This window comes from Castor canadensis, chromosome 4 (assembly GCF_047511655.1).
Source record: "Castor canadensis chromosome 4, mCasCan1.hap1v2, whole genome shotgun sequence".
In the NCBI taxonomy this organism is placed as follows: domain Eukaryota; kingdom Metazoa; phylum Chordata; class Mammalia; order Rodentia; family Castoridae; genus Castor; species Castor canadensis.
The window spans coordinates 63,933,204-63,944,748 of NC_133389.1; the positions used below are offsets into that span (position 1 = coordinate 63,933,204).

Here is an 11,545-nt window from a genome sequence, read left to right on the forward strand (position 1 = left end):
AATTAGTGGCTTAAAACAGTGCCCATTTTACTATCCCCAAGGAATCTGTGGCTTTACTCAACTTCCTTGGGCCAATTTTGAGCTTCATCTGATGTGAGTTGCACCTGTGTTCATTCTGGCATCTCACTGGGCATGCGTATTCCAGTGGCTCCTACCTACACCTGGCGGGGATGCTTGTTGTGGCTGGCAGATGAGCAGAGCTATTGTTTGCATTACCTTTCCATGTGGCTTGTGCTTTACAGAGTGTCAGCTTGGTTATAAAAGTTCTCAGAGGAAGTATAAAAAGCCTAACAGTTTTTTCATCTGGCTCAAATGCTACACCTGGAACTGGTAAGTCACCTTTTCTTTTCCAATGTTTCAGATTTGATGACTTTCAACTGGGGCTTCCCTGGGAAAATTCGCTCTTATATCTGGTGTTACCCTTGTCTGTCATCCTGTAAACTCTTCTGTATCTTCCAGGAGTACATCTATCTCTGTGGTCTGCTTCTTTACTTACATCAGTGCCAACTGAGAAGAAAGCAGACAGTCTTATAAGCTTATGTCTCTATAATGTAATACCTAATACAGAATAATTATAAAGTAGAGAAGTGTATTTAGTTCAGAGACTTGGAGGTTCAATTCCAACACTGGGTGAACATTGCTTTTGGTCTCTGGTAAGGATGGTGACTGGCAACAGCAGAAGCACATTATAGAGTAAGAAGTCACATCTCAATCCAGAAAACTCAGATAAAGAGCCTTGGTCAGATCCTAAAATACTAATATGGCTCTTCCTCAGGTAGCATAGTTGTCCTTTCATGTACATGTTCCAGAAAGATTTTATTAAAATTAAAAATTACAAAGCTCCCATATATGTAAGAATATATTCCCGACCCTGTCTTTACATTTCAAGAACATCCTTAGTAGACAAATTTTCTTGATCAAATTCTTCTCAACACTGTTCATATAGCATTGCTATGGATACAAGTTAAAAGACCACTTGATTTTTATATGTTTATATATTTCCCTTAAATTGTGGGAAGTTTCTTCTCCCTGTATGCTTCTAAGTATTTTCCCAATCTTCAAGTTCCATTACTTCATTAGTATATGTCTTGATCTTGGTAGAACTCTTATAACCATTGATGTCATACATGGTATTAACTTTAAGATTAAGATCTTTTAGGAGACACTCCATCTGTATTATCTTCAAATAACTTTCCATCAATTTTGTCTTGTTTTTCACTATCTGGGAATACCTATTATGTGTGTGTTTAATCTTCCTGTTTCTTTTTAGCAATTTAGATTGGTAATTTAGATGGTAGCAAAGGCCTCTTGGCCCTAGTAAGAAGTTTAAAAAACTGGTTACTTCTCAGTCTACTCCAGGACCTTCGGGTGATAAGGAACTTGAGATTTTAATTAAAACCTATGTTTGTGGAAGGCAAGACTACAAGTTCTGGCTCTCAATTCAAACTTTGCCTGCACTAAGAGTAAGCAGTGCTTGGAGAGTGGCTCTTGTCAATAACTCCAGCTACTCACAAGGGAGATATAGAGAGAATCAAGGAGGTCCAAGGCCAGGCATAGACTCACATCTCAACCAGTAAGCTGGGTATGATGGTGTGCTTCTGTCATCCCAGCTGCTTGAGAGGCTGCAGTTAGGAGGACTGAAGCCCCACTTAAAATAAATTAAAGCAAAAAGAAATGTCCTTTGCTCATTTGGCAGAGTGGCTAGGAAGTCTGAGGCCCTGCCTTTGGGCCAAGAAAAAATAACAAAAGAGGTAGAAAATAACTTCACAAACAACTTTATTGGGATAATAGGGGAAATTTGACTTTTTCTTTAAGTATTTCATGAGTAATTTTTGATAATTATTAATGTTAAATTTATTTTCTTTTGTCTTTGGAGTTAGTAAAGTGGTTCAATGATGAATGTTCTTGATGATAGTCTTAAAAGAATTCTATAGGCTTGAAATATTTCAAAGTGAAAAGCTAGAAAAAATTGCATTAACAAAACCTGAGTAAAAGGCTACTTGGCAGGCAAATTTCAATTATACTGTTTGCTTCACATTGACTTTGTTACTACATAGCCTTACAAAGTTCTGTATTGTGGCTCATAAGATTTTTCAATACTTTAAATAGTAATTTTACTGGGTCACATGAAACTGACAATTTTAATGTAGTTAGACCATCTGCCCGTGTTGTTCATTCTTTAACATTTATTTATTTGGAAAAATTCATTGGAAATGAAATCACCCTAAGTTTTTAGATTTTTTTGTTTCTGTTCTTTCTTTAGTTCTGTCTTGATTTCTCTATTTATTTTTGGTGTACTGTTTTATTTTTGGTGTACTTTTTTATGCCAATGCCTCAGGTTTGTTAGGCAGGCAATCTAAACCTCTTTTGACTTTATTATTTTTTAAGTAAGGTTTCAGATTCTTGCTCAGGCCCACGGTAGACAGAGGTCCTTTATTTATTCCTCTTATGTAGCTGTGATGACACACTTGAGGCATTGTGCCAAGTCATGTTTTAGATTTTCTAAGAGGAAAGTTGTTTACCAAGAAAAAACAATTTGTTCATAATGGGATATCATGTTGCTTTATTTGCTAGTGAAAGTGTGATTAAACTGTGGAAATTTTAAGCAGAAAGGATCTTTTTATTTTTTCACTTTTTTGAGGGAAGAGATCTTTAAGGCAATATGTACATCATCATTAAGCTACTCATTATCTGCTCTGCTGTGCTGATCATGTATGTATGGAAGTGAAGAGTCATGTGGGATGAAGTTTGAACTGTAGAAGTTGGAAGCTCCTGAAAAATATTCTCCTCTTCTGTCTATCCATGAAAAATTCTGAGGTCAACAATACATTATTCCTTTATGGTTTTTCTGGAAAGATTAAACATTAGTTACCTACAGCAATGACTAGTGCGGAAATAGATCTATCCTGTTTCATGCTTTCTAGCATTCTCCACTCTTATGACTACTTCCCCAAATCAGTGATCTGCATACAATATGCACATTTCTCAGGATCTTCCTGAAGACATTCACATTTTTTTCATTATTTGTTTTTCATCTTTCCTGTGATCAAATACTGAATCCAGTGCATGTTAGGCAAGCTCTGAACCATTAGTAACCCTCCCATCTACCCAAGACACCCACATTCCTGCAGCTGTTTCTTGGTATCTCTGAGTCCTGATCCTCTCCTTTTATCTACAGGGTCTTCAGTACTCTCACTGCCATTTGCCAAGGTCATGAACAGATCCAAATTCCTTGTGAAGGTAGGGGTAAGGTCTTCATACCTATCCCACATTGGAAGTATTCATGGATTTCTGTTTTCTGTTGATGGCTCCTGTCCATTTCATTTTGTTCTTATAAGTTTCCACATTTTGATCATATATAGTAATTTTAGATGGAGAACCCTGAACTATAACATCAAAGGGCAGAATTGCAGCAAATTTATTTGTAAAGATCTCATCTTCCTTGCAAATATTCTAGAATCAGTCAACACCACACCCCAGGAGGTAATATAAATGTTCTGATGTGCTGAGATGTGGAGGCTGGTTTTAGAGAATGAGAAGGGTTAGTAATAGCAGATACAACAAAGAATACATTTGTCATTTCAGAGGTCCTTTCCTTATAATTAGAGACAGGGAGACAGAGTAATAAAAAATTAACTGGTTAATTTGTGGTTACTTCACATTAGTGTTTTGTAAGAATTAAAGCAGAGGGTACTTCAAGATCATGCCAATTGAAACTGGCCTATTGCAAAGTTTGGCTGTTTTGTTTCTCTCCTGAATTCTCCTCAGGTCAGATAACAACTTAGTTTCATTTGGTTATTGGGGAACTTTAGCATGAGTGACTCCATTATCATTATGACTTAATTACCAGATGAGGGTTTTAGCTCAGATTTTTATTTTCCATGCAAAATCTACAAGTGTAAAAAGAATTTCACACACAAAACAGAGACACTCACAAGGTGGGAGTTTTCCTCCTTTTTCTCCTATAAAGACTTTGATAATAAAATAACACTTGATTAGTAGCAGCACACCAGTCTTCAGGTTTGGGATATTTTTAATAAAAGGAAATATTTGGTTTTCCGTGAGTTATGATTACAAAAACAGTGCTGTAGGACAAACATGCAAAAGTGAAAATGAAAACTGGAATCTCATATCCAAATAACTTTCACAGAATCAGTAAATTTATTTGCTAGAAATGTGTCCTTAGGGAATCACACACACCACAACGCTCACTCTACTAAACACATGCTGTGCTATAAGTTGTTGCCTATAAAACTGAGAGAGAATGATGCTTTTATTTTCAGTTATTCAAGTATTCTGAAACAAGCTGAAAATTCTGAAAATGAAAAAAACAAGTATTTGTATATTTCAGGGTTTCTTTTTTTAAGGTTCCACATTGATTCTACTGGGAATACAAGGTGTGTGTGGAAATCCAAAAGATTTAATTCACGGTACAGAGAAAAAAACAAAAATAACTTCTCCATATTGAACAGCCTATAATAGTATCTCTGGAGAACTATTTGCTTCCTTAACAGAAGTCTTTCTGAACTCCTGGAACCCCTGCAGAGCCACAGACACTGACAGGTCAACAGAGCACAGGAGGGCATCCCAAGTCAGCCGGAATCACTGCCTAGGACCTTAGCCTTACATTTCATAGGTTTTGTGGATTATACTCAAAGTTTAATATGTGTTTAACATTATTAAGTGCAGATGTATCAGTGCCTTAACAGGGCTTCTGGGATTTTTATTGCTTTCATGGAAATATACCTTCTGGTTTCCAAAAAAGTAAGCCACATCAATTTTGCACATCCATAAGTATTTCAAAAGTTCTATTTCTTTTCTATTAGGATACGGTCTCTTATGGCAATAATCTCTAAGAAACTGTTTCTTTTCCTCTTACAAATGGCCTTTGTACTGTTTAGGATCTAAAGCTAACACCTGAAGCTCATCATCATTGACTACCAGTCCCTCCGTCCCACTTTCATTCCTTTTTCTCTTCAAAGGCACAGCATTTGACCCTTTCTCCGCATCTAGGGCTATATCAGCATTTAGGATGATCTGTAGCTCCTATTAATCTTTCTGATCTTCTGCCTCCAAATGGCCACCTGGCAGCTTTCTCTTTACAAGGAAGGTGGAATCAGGAATCGCCTCCCCATTGACTACCAGCAGTTTACTATTCTCAATAAAACCAGGCTGAACTTGCATGTCTGAGCTGCACAGTGAACATTCTGGGCAAAAGAAAATCATCTAGGAGTGATGCAATAAGCTTCCCATGTTTAAAATGTAACTCTTCCAACACTTTATACTACATCATGGAAAAGCATGTGCTGGTGGCCCATTTTCATTAATTAACTCCTCCTTTGGCCTGAGAACTGAGAAAAGGGAGGTGGGACAGCTAAAAATGAGGAACACTATTTCTGTGGACAAGACCTCACCTTCTGACAAGAAATGCAGCACCAACACCAGGAGCGAGGACACTCTGATGTACCATATTCTGACATCCGATGTGCACAGAGAATTGGAGATTAAGCTGAGGTCTGTGATTTCAGAACACATCATCCATTACCCACCTTCTGCTGCCAAGTCCCATGTGGCTCTGATGTCTAGCCCTCTGCCCAGGTACTAGAGCGGCCTAGAAGTTATGTCAGCAGTTTAAAGTGTACTATTTCCAGAAAAGTAACAAAACCAGGTCTCTACACATTCAGTACAGGCACATTTGTTTCTCAGAATACTTCATCTCTCCTTCCCCCATTCTCTTGTGTATTCACTTTTGGTTTATACACATTTGTTAGAAATACAGCTGCTCTCTTTATGGGAAATAATGCTTTCATTTTCTTTTGGGTACATACCTAAGAGTAGAATCCCTTGGTTATGTGATAGGCATATGTTTACAGTTTTCATCATCTGCAAACCACATGTGCATCCCAGTTTATGTCCACATAAGCAGAATGAGTGTGTTCCAGTTGTGCATATTTGCAGTCTTAGCAATCACAGTAGATATGTGATGGCATTCCTTTCTTTTTCATGTTTTCATTTCCTGGATGACTAGAGATAATTGGGCATTCTTTCCTGAGTTCTGTAGAACTTTTTTGGAGCCCACAACTAACCCCAGGAACAACATTTATTTTATTTCTTGGCAGTACTGGGATTTGAATTCAGCCTCTCCTTGAGAAACTTGGCCTGTCCTTTTTTGTGATTTTTTTTGAGATAAGCCCTCACAAACTGTTTGCCTGGGTTTGCTTTCAACCAGGGTCCTCCTGAACTCTGCCTCCTCTGGAAGCCTGACCCCAAATAGTCCCCCAGTTTTATCCTCATGTTGCTGATTTTGTTAAGGATCAAAATCTATATATGAGACAGAACATGTGACACTTATCTTTCTCAGTCTAGTTTGTTTCATTTAAAAGAATGACATCTTGTTTCACCCATTTTCCTCAAACTACATAATGTCATTCTTTTTATGGCTAAGTCACACTCCATTGTTTATAGATACCATATTTCATCTTTCATTGGATGATGGGCATCAAGGCTGATGCCATAGATTGGCTATGGTGAATAGTATTGCTAGATACATGGGTGTGGAGGTGTAGTTATTCTATGCAGACTCATAATCCCTTGGATATATGCTCGGGAGTGGTATAGCATGATCACCTGGTAGTTTTATTTTTGGATTTTGGAAGAAACTCCACACTGATTTTGACAGGAGCAGCAGTAATTTGTATTCCTACCAACCTTGTGTCCAGGTTTGTTTCTCCTGATGTTCTCACCAACATGACATGATTATATTCTTGAAGATTGCAAGTCTGACTGAAGTGTTATGGAATCTCAGTGTCATTTTGATTTATATTTCCTTTATGGATATGGATGTTTCAAATTGTACATGTATTTATTGGCCATCTGTATTTCTTCCTTTGAGAATTGCTTAATTTCACTATCTGATAATTGGATTGTTTGTTCTTTTGGCATTTAATCAAGGGAGATTATTATATAATCTAGATATTACTCCTTTATCTGATGAATACTCAAAACTACTTACTAGCATTTTATAGGTTATGCCTCAATGCTGGCAATTGTTTCCTTTGCTGTGCAAAAGGTTTTTAATTTGATTCAATCTCATTTGTCAATTCTTGGTCATATTTCCTAATCAATTGTAGTCCTATTGAGAGAGGTATTACCTATGCCTAAACCTTCAACAATCTTCTTTTAATGTTCCACTAGTACTTTCAAAGTTTTAGGATTTACATTTAGTTCTTTGATGGATTTTGAATTATTTTTATATAGTTTGAGAGATAAGGGTATAAATGCAGTCTTATCCATGTGGATATCCTGTTTGCCCAACACCATTTGTTCAAGAGGCCAGTATAATATTTTAGCACCTTTCTCAAGAGTCAGATTGCTGTAGCTGTGTGACATTATTTCTTTATCTTCTATCCTATTCCACGTGTTTATGGGTCTATACCAGCACCATGCTGTTTTTGTTACTCTGGCTCTGTAGTGTAATTTAACACCAGGTATTTGGATACTACCAGCAGTGTTTTATTCATTCATTATTCCTTTGGTTACCCACTATCTTTTCAGCTTCAAATGTGAATTTTAGGATTGATTTTTCCATTTTTGTGAAACATGACATTGGAATTTCATGGGGATGGCATTAATTTGTAGATTGCTTTTAGTAGTATAGCCATTTTCACAATATTAATCCTGTGAAACCATGAACATCAAAGTTCTTTGCATTTGTTAGTGTCCTCCTCAGTTTCTTTCTTGGTATGTTGATTTTGTATCCTTCTACTTTGTCAACATTGCTTATCATATCAAAGATTTTTGGTGGAGTATTTAGGATCTCTTAAGTGTTACTTTAGATCATCTGCAAATAAGTGTAATTTGACTTCTTCATTTCCTGAAGGTATCAATTTTTTTGTCTTGCCTTAGTGCATTTCACTGAGAAAGAGTGGAGAAAGTGGACACCATTGTCTGGTTCTGACCTCACAGTAAATGGTTTCAGTTTTTTCCCATTTAGATAAAGTTTGTTTTTACTTTTTCATACAGCCTTTATTATATTTCTTGGTGTTTCAAGGTTTTTATCATGAAGGGATGTTGAATTTTTTAAAGGCTTTTCTGCATCTGTTGAGATGATCATGTGATCTTTTTCCTTTATTTTCTTTATGTGCAATGTATTACATTGACTAATTTGCATATGTTGAAGCATTCTTACTTCCTATAAAGAAACAAACTCAGTCATGGTGCATGATGTTTTCATTATGATGTTGAATTTTTTGCCAGCATTTAGCTAAATTTTTTATACCTGTGTTCATCAAAACTATAATGGTGTCATTTTTTTTCTTTCTTTATGTGGTTTTTTTTATTAATACTTGATTCATTGAATGGGTTCAGGAGCATTTCTATTCTTTCTGTGTTGTGGAATAATTTGAGGAATACTGGTATTAGATCTTCTTTAAAGGTAACTAAAAATTAAGTAGCGAATCTCCCTGTTTCTTTTCTTTCTTGTGAGTGTATTACTGTTTTAATGTCCTTTCTAGTTATAGATCTAGTTAGCAGGTGTGTTTATTCCTGCTTTAATTTTGGCATGTCATATGCATTTAGAAAGATATTCATTTCTTCTAAATATCACTTATTTTACAATTTCACTTTGATGTTAAGATAGACTACCTTCATTACAGCTGGAATGACATCCTTTTGTTTTATCCCATATATATTCTTTTCTCTGACCCAAACTTGGAGTACCTAACTGATCTTGCTGCCACAATGAGGCAGGAATATAGAGATATACAGGTTGGTCAAGATGAGGCATAGATTGACCAGACAAAATGTCCTAAATATCCTGCCTATGACATGCCCTGTACAGGAAACAACTGGTTGGGGATGTCCTTGGAACCCTCAGTTTGTGCTCTGCTCAATGGCTAATTCATCATAATAAATGGGGGTGTTCGTGCAGAAGGGAATGTTCCAATAGAGGCACATGCACTGTGGGCTGAAGAACCTGTCCTCATATGATCTTTTGAGATATCCCCTCCATTTAAAGCTTCATAAATATGGACTGGATATGATGCATGCAATTATCACAGATGCATAACAGGTAGACACATGTGCATCCAAAATTAAGTTGTATAATATTCACCTGTCAATCAAAGCTGCCAATCATATAGGCACACCCTTCACAAGCTCCCCCAACACAGACTGTGACAACTTGAGCCATAAATCGCAACATGAATGGCAGAATTTTTTCCTTAATTTTCTTATCTAAAGTCCACTCCTGTGCATTCCACTTTCAATAATTCTGTAATTTGCTTGATACTTCTGTGTGTTTTGTCAGTTATTTGTTCAATTTCCTCAGCACCAGGACCACTCACACATAGGTTGTGCACACACCCTCAGCCATTATCATCTTTGTCAAGCCAACCAGGAAGTAAGTCCTCCAGAAGGCCTCCCCACCTGCAGTGTGAGTATTTCTTTCACCCAGTTCAGCATGCCTTCTGTCATTCCTTCTCCAGATTTCTTCTATGATCTTTGTTTCTGTCACTCTGTGACCAAAAGTCTCCCTTCTTCACTTGGGAGAGCAGGGAATGGAAACTTGCTTAGCCAGTGCCCTCCTTACTTCATGTTTTTAGGTTCAGTAAGCAGAAGGATGATTCACCCAAGTCTTGGGTAAGTCCTGTGAAGCATCTTTTTGCCTATGGCCAGTCTTGTCAGAGGAGCACTACTCTGGTGGCCTTGGAAAATGAACAACTACTAAATGGTTTGTCTGGACTCTTTATATTCTCAGGACATTCTGGATGATGATCTTCAACTTTCTTCTGTTCCAGCCCACTGCCCTATGTTTTCTCAAGTTTTTCTAGTACTTCTTCCTCTTTGTCTTCTTTCCAGTGTCTAGAAGACTAAATAATTACCCATTAATTTGCTTTATGCATCATAAACTGTAACTACAGCCTTAGTATGTAATGATTTGGGGCTCTATGTACATTAGTTTTCTCTTTTGCCTTCTTGTTATTGTACTAAGATAGTTTTGCTGTTGAAGGTTGTGTGGGAGTTTTGTTATCTTAGTGGGATGTAATCAGTGTAATTCTTAGACTCATGTAAGAAAAAAGGAGAAAATATGTAAAAATCCAATAGATAGCAAAGTTTACATAAAATTTATAACAATATGTGGAAAAGTGACAAAGTAAAAAAAAAAGGTTTTTAAATGGTGAAACCAGAGTTTGTTTCAATGTAAAAATAGACAGAGACCAACCCAAGAGGGTCCCTTTATTGAGACCAACTGCAAGAGCTTGGGGTGTGGAAGGCTTCTCACTCTTGTAGTTAGGTACATCTCTTAAATTTTCTTGTGCTTATGAGTAAAACAATTATAATTGGATAGATGGTAAAAGATGAGCCCTTCATCAGGTATCTTAAGATTGGGGCAAGACATCACCCATGGATGCCATCTCAACCCAAGTGGCACCAGAACCCATCAGTGTGGGCCAGTAATCCCTGGCTACCTAAGTGCCCAGGGGGATGCTCTTAGAGGTAGTTAGGGGTTCATTCTAGTTCCTAGTCCCTGTGGGAATTTTCTCCTTTTCTGCACAGATTGCAATGGGAAGAATCTCCTGTATCCTCTCAGACTTTCCTCTTGAGAACATTCTCAAGGACTTGAAGGACTTTGAGCCTGCTGAATTAAAAAAACAACAAAAAAAACAAAACTCAGTCATCTTACTTTGTGATGTCGTGTGGCCCCAGTGTATATTAAAAGACCAAGACCAGTAACCAATAAATGGGAGATTATCTGATATTACTACCCTGCAGTTCAGATTTATATTGTAGAAATCTAAGCAAATTGTTTGAGGTTCTCTATGAGCTAGCCTTATATCAAAAATCCCACACTGTGCAAAAAAAAAAAAAAGATCCCCACTAAAGAACGTCTCAAATGGGGATCCTGACATTATTGGTGATCCTACACTAGGGGTAATGCATCCTTTCTCAGGGGAGCATCAACTTCTGCCTTATCAAAATTTCCCTTAGACACCAAATCACAAAGTCTGAGCCCACCTCATACTTACAATGGTTCTTACAATTCATCATCTCTACCAGGACTCTTACCCCTTACGGAGGTGGCAGAAACACAGGAAACTACAAGAGTGTAAGTTCCCTTCTCAGTGGCTGACATCCAAAAATATAGGTAAAATGTAGGCACATATTCAGAAGACCCTGATAAGTTTATGGCTGTATTTCAAACACCAATTCTACCCTTGGATCTGTTCTAGAAGGACAAGTAGTTTATACTAGAGGGTTGCTGCACACATACTGAAAGTAACAAATCTTTATGGCAGCCTAGAGGGAAGTATATGAGATGTTTGCTAGGAGCCTTCTAGAAAATTATCAGGAAACAGATAATTCCAGAGACTGAACCAAAATGGATTAAAATACCTCAAAAGGGATGGACCATACAGCTAAGATGATAGAGGCACACCTCAGAGAAATGAGGACAGGAATTCTTAAACCAGTCAACTATGGAAAAATTATAGGAAACAAGGAAAATCCTGCCATGTTCTATTATAGGTTAGAAAAAGCCTTAATG

General features: G+C 37.1%; 1 pseudogene; it reads right to left on the bottom strand.

The window, feature by feature from the left end:
* Positions 1 to 4,630: 4,630 nt before the first annotated feature.
* On the bottom strand, positions 4,631 to 5,226 carry LOC109678131 (activity-dependent neuroprotector homeobox protein 2-like; annotated as a pseudogene).
* Between the last annotated feature and the right edge of the window lie 6,319 nt (positions 5,227 to 11,545).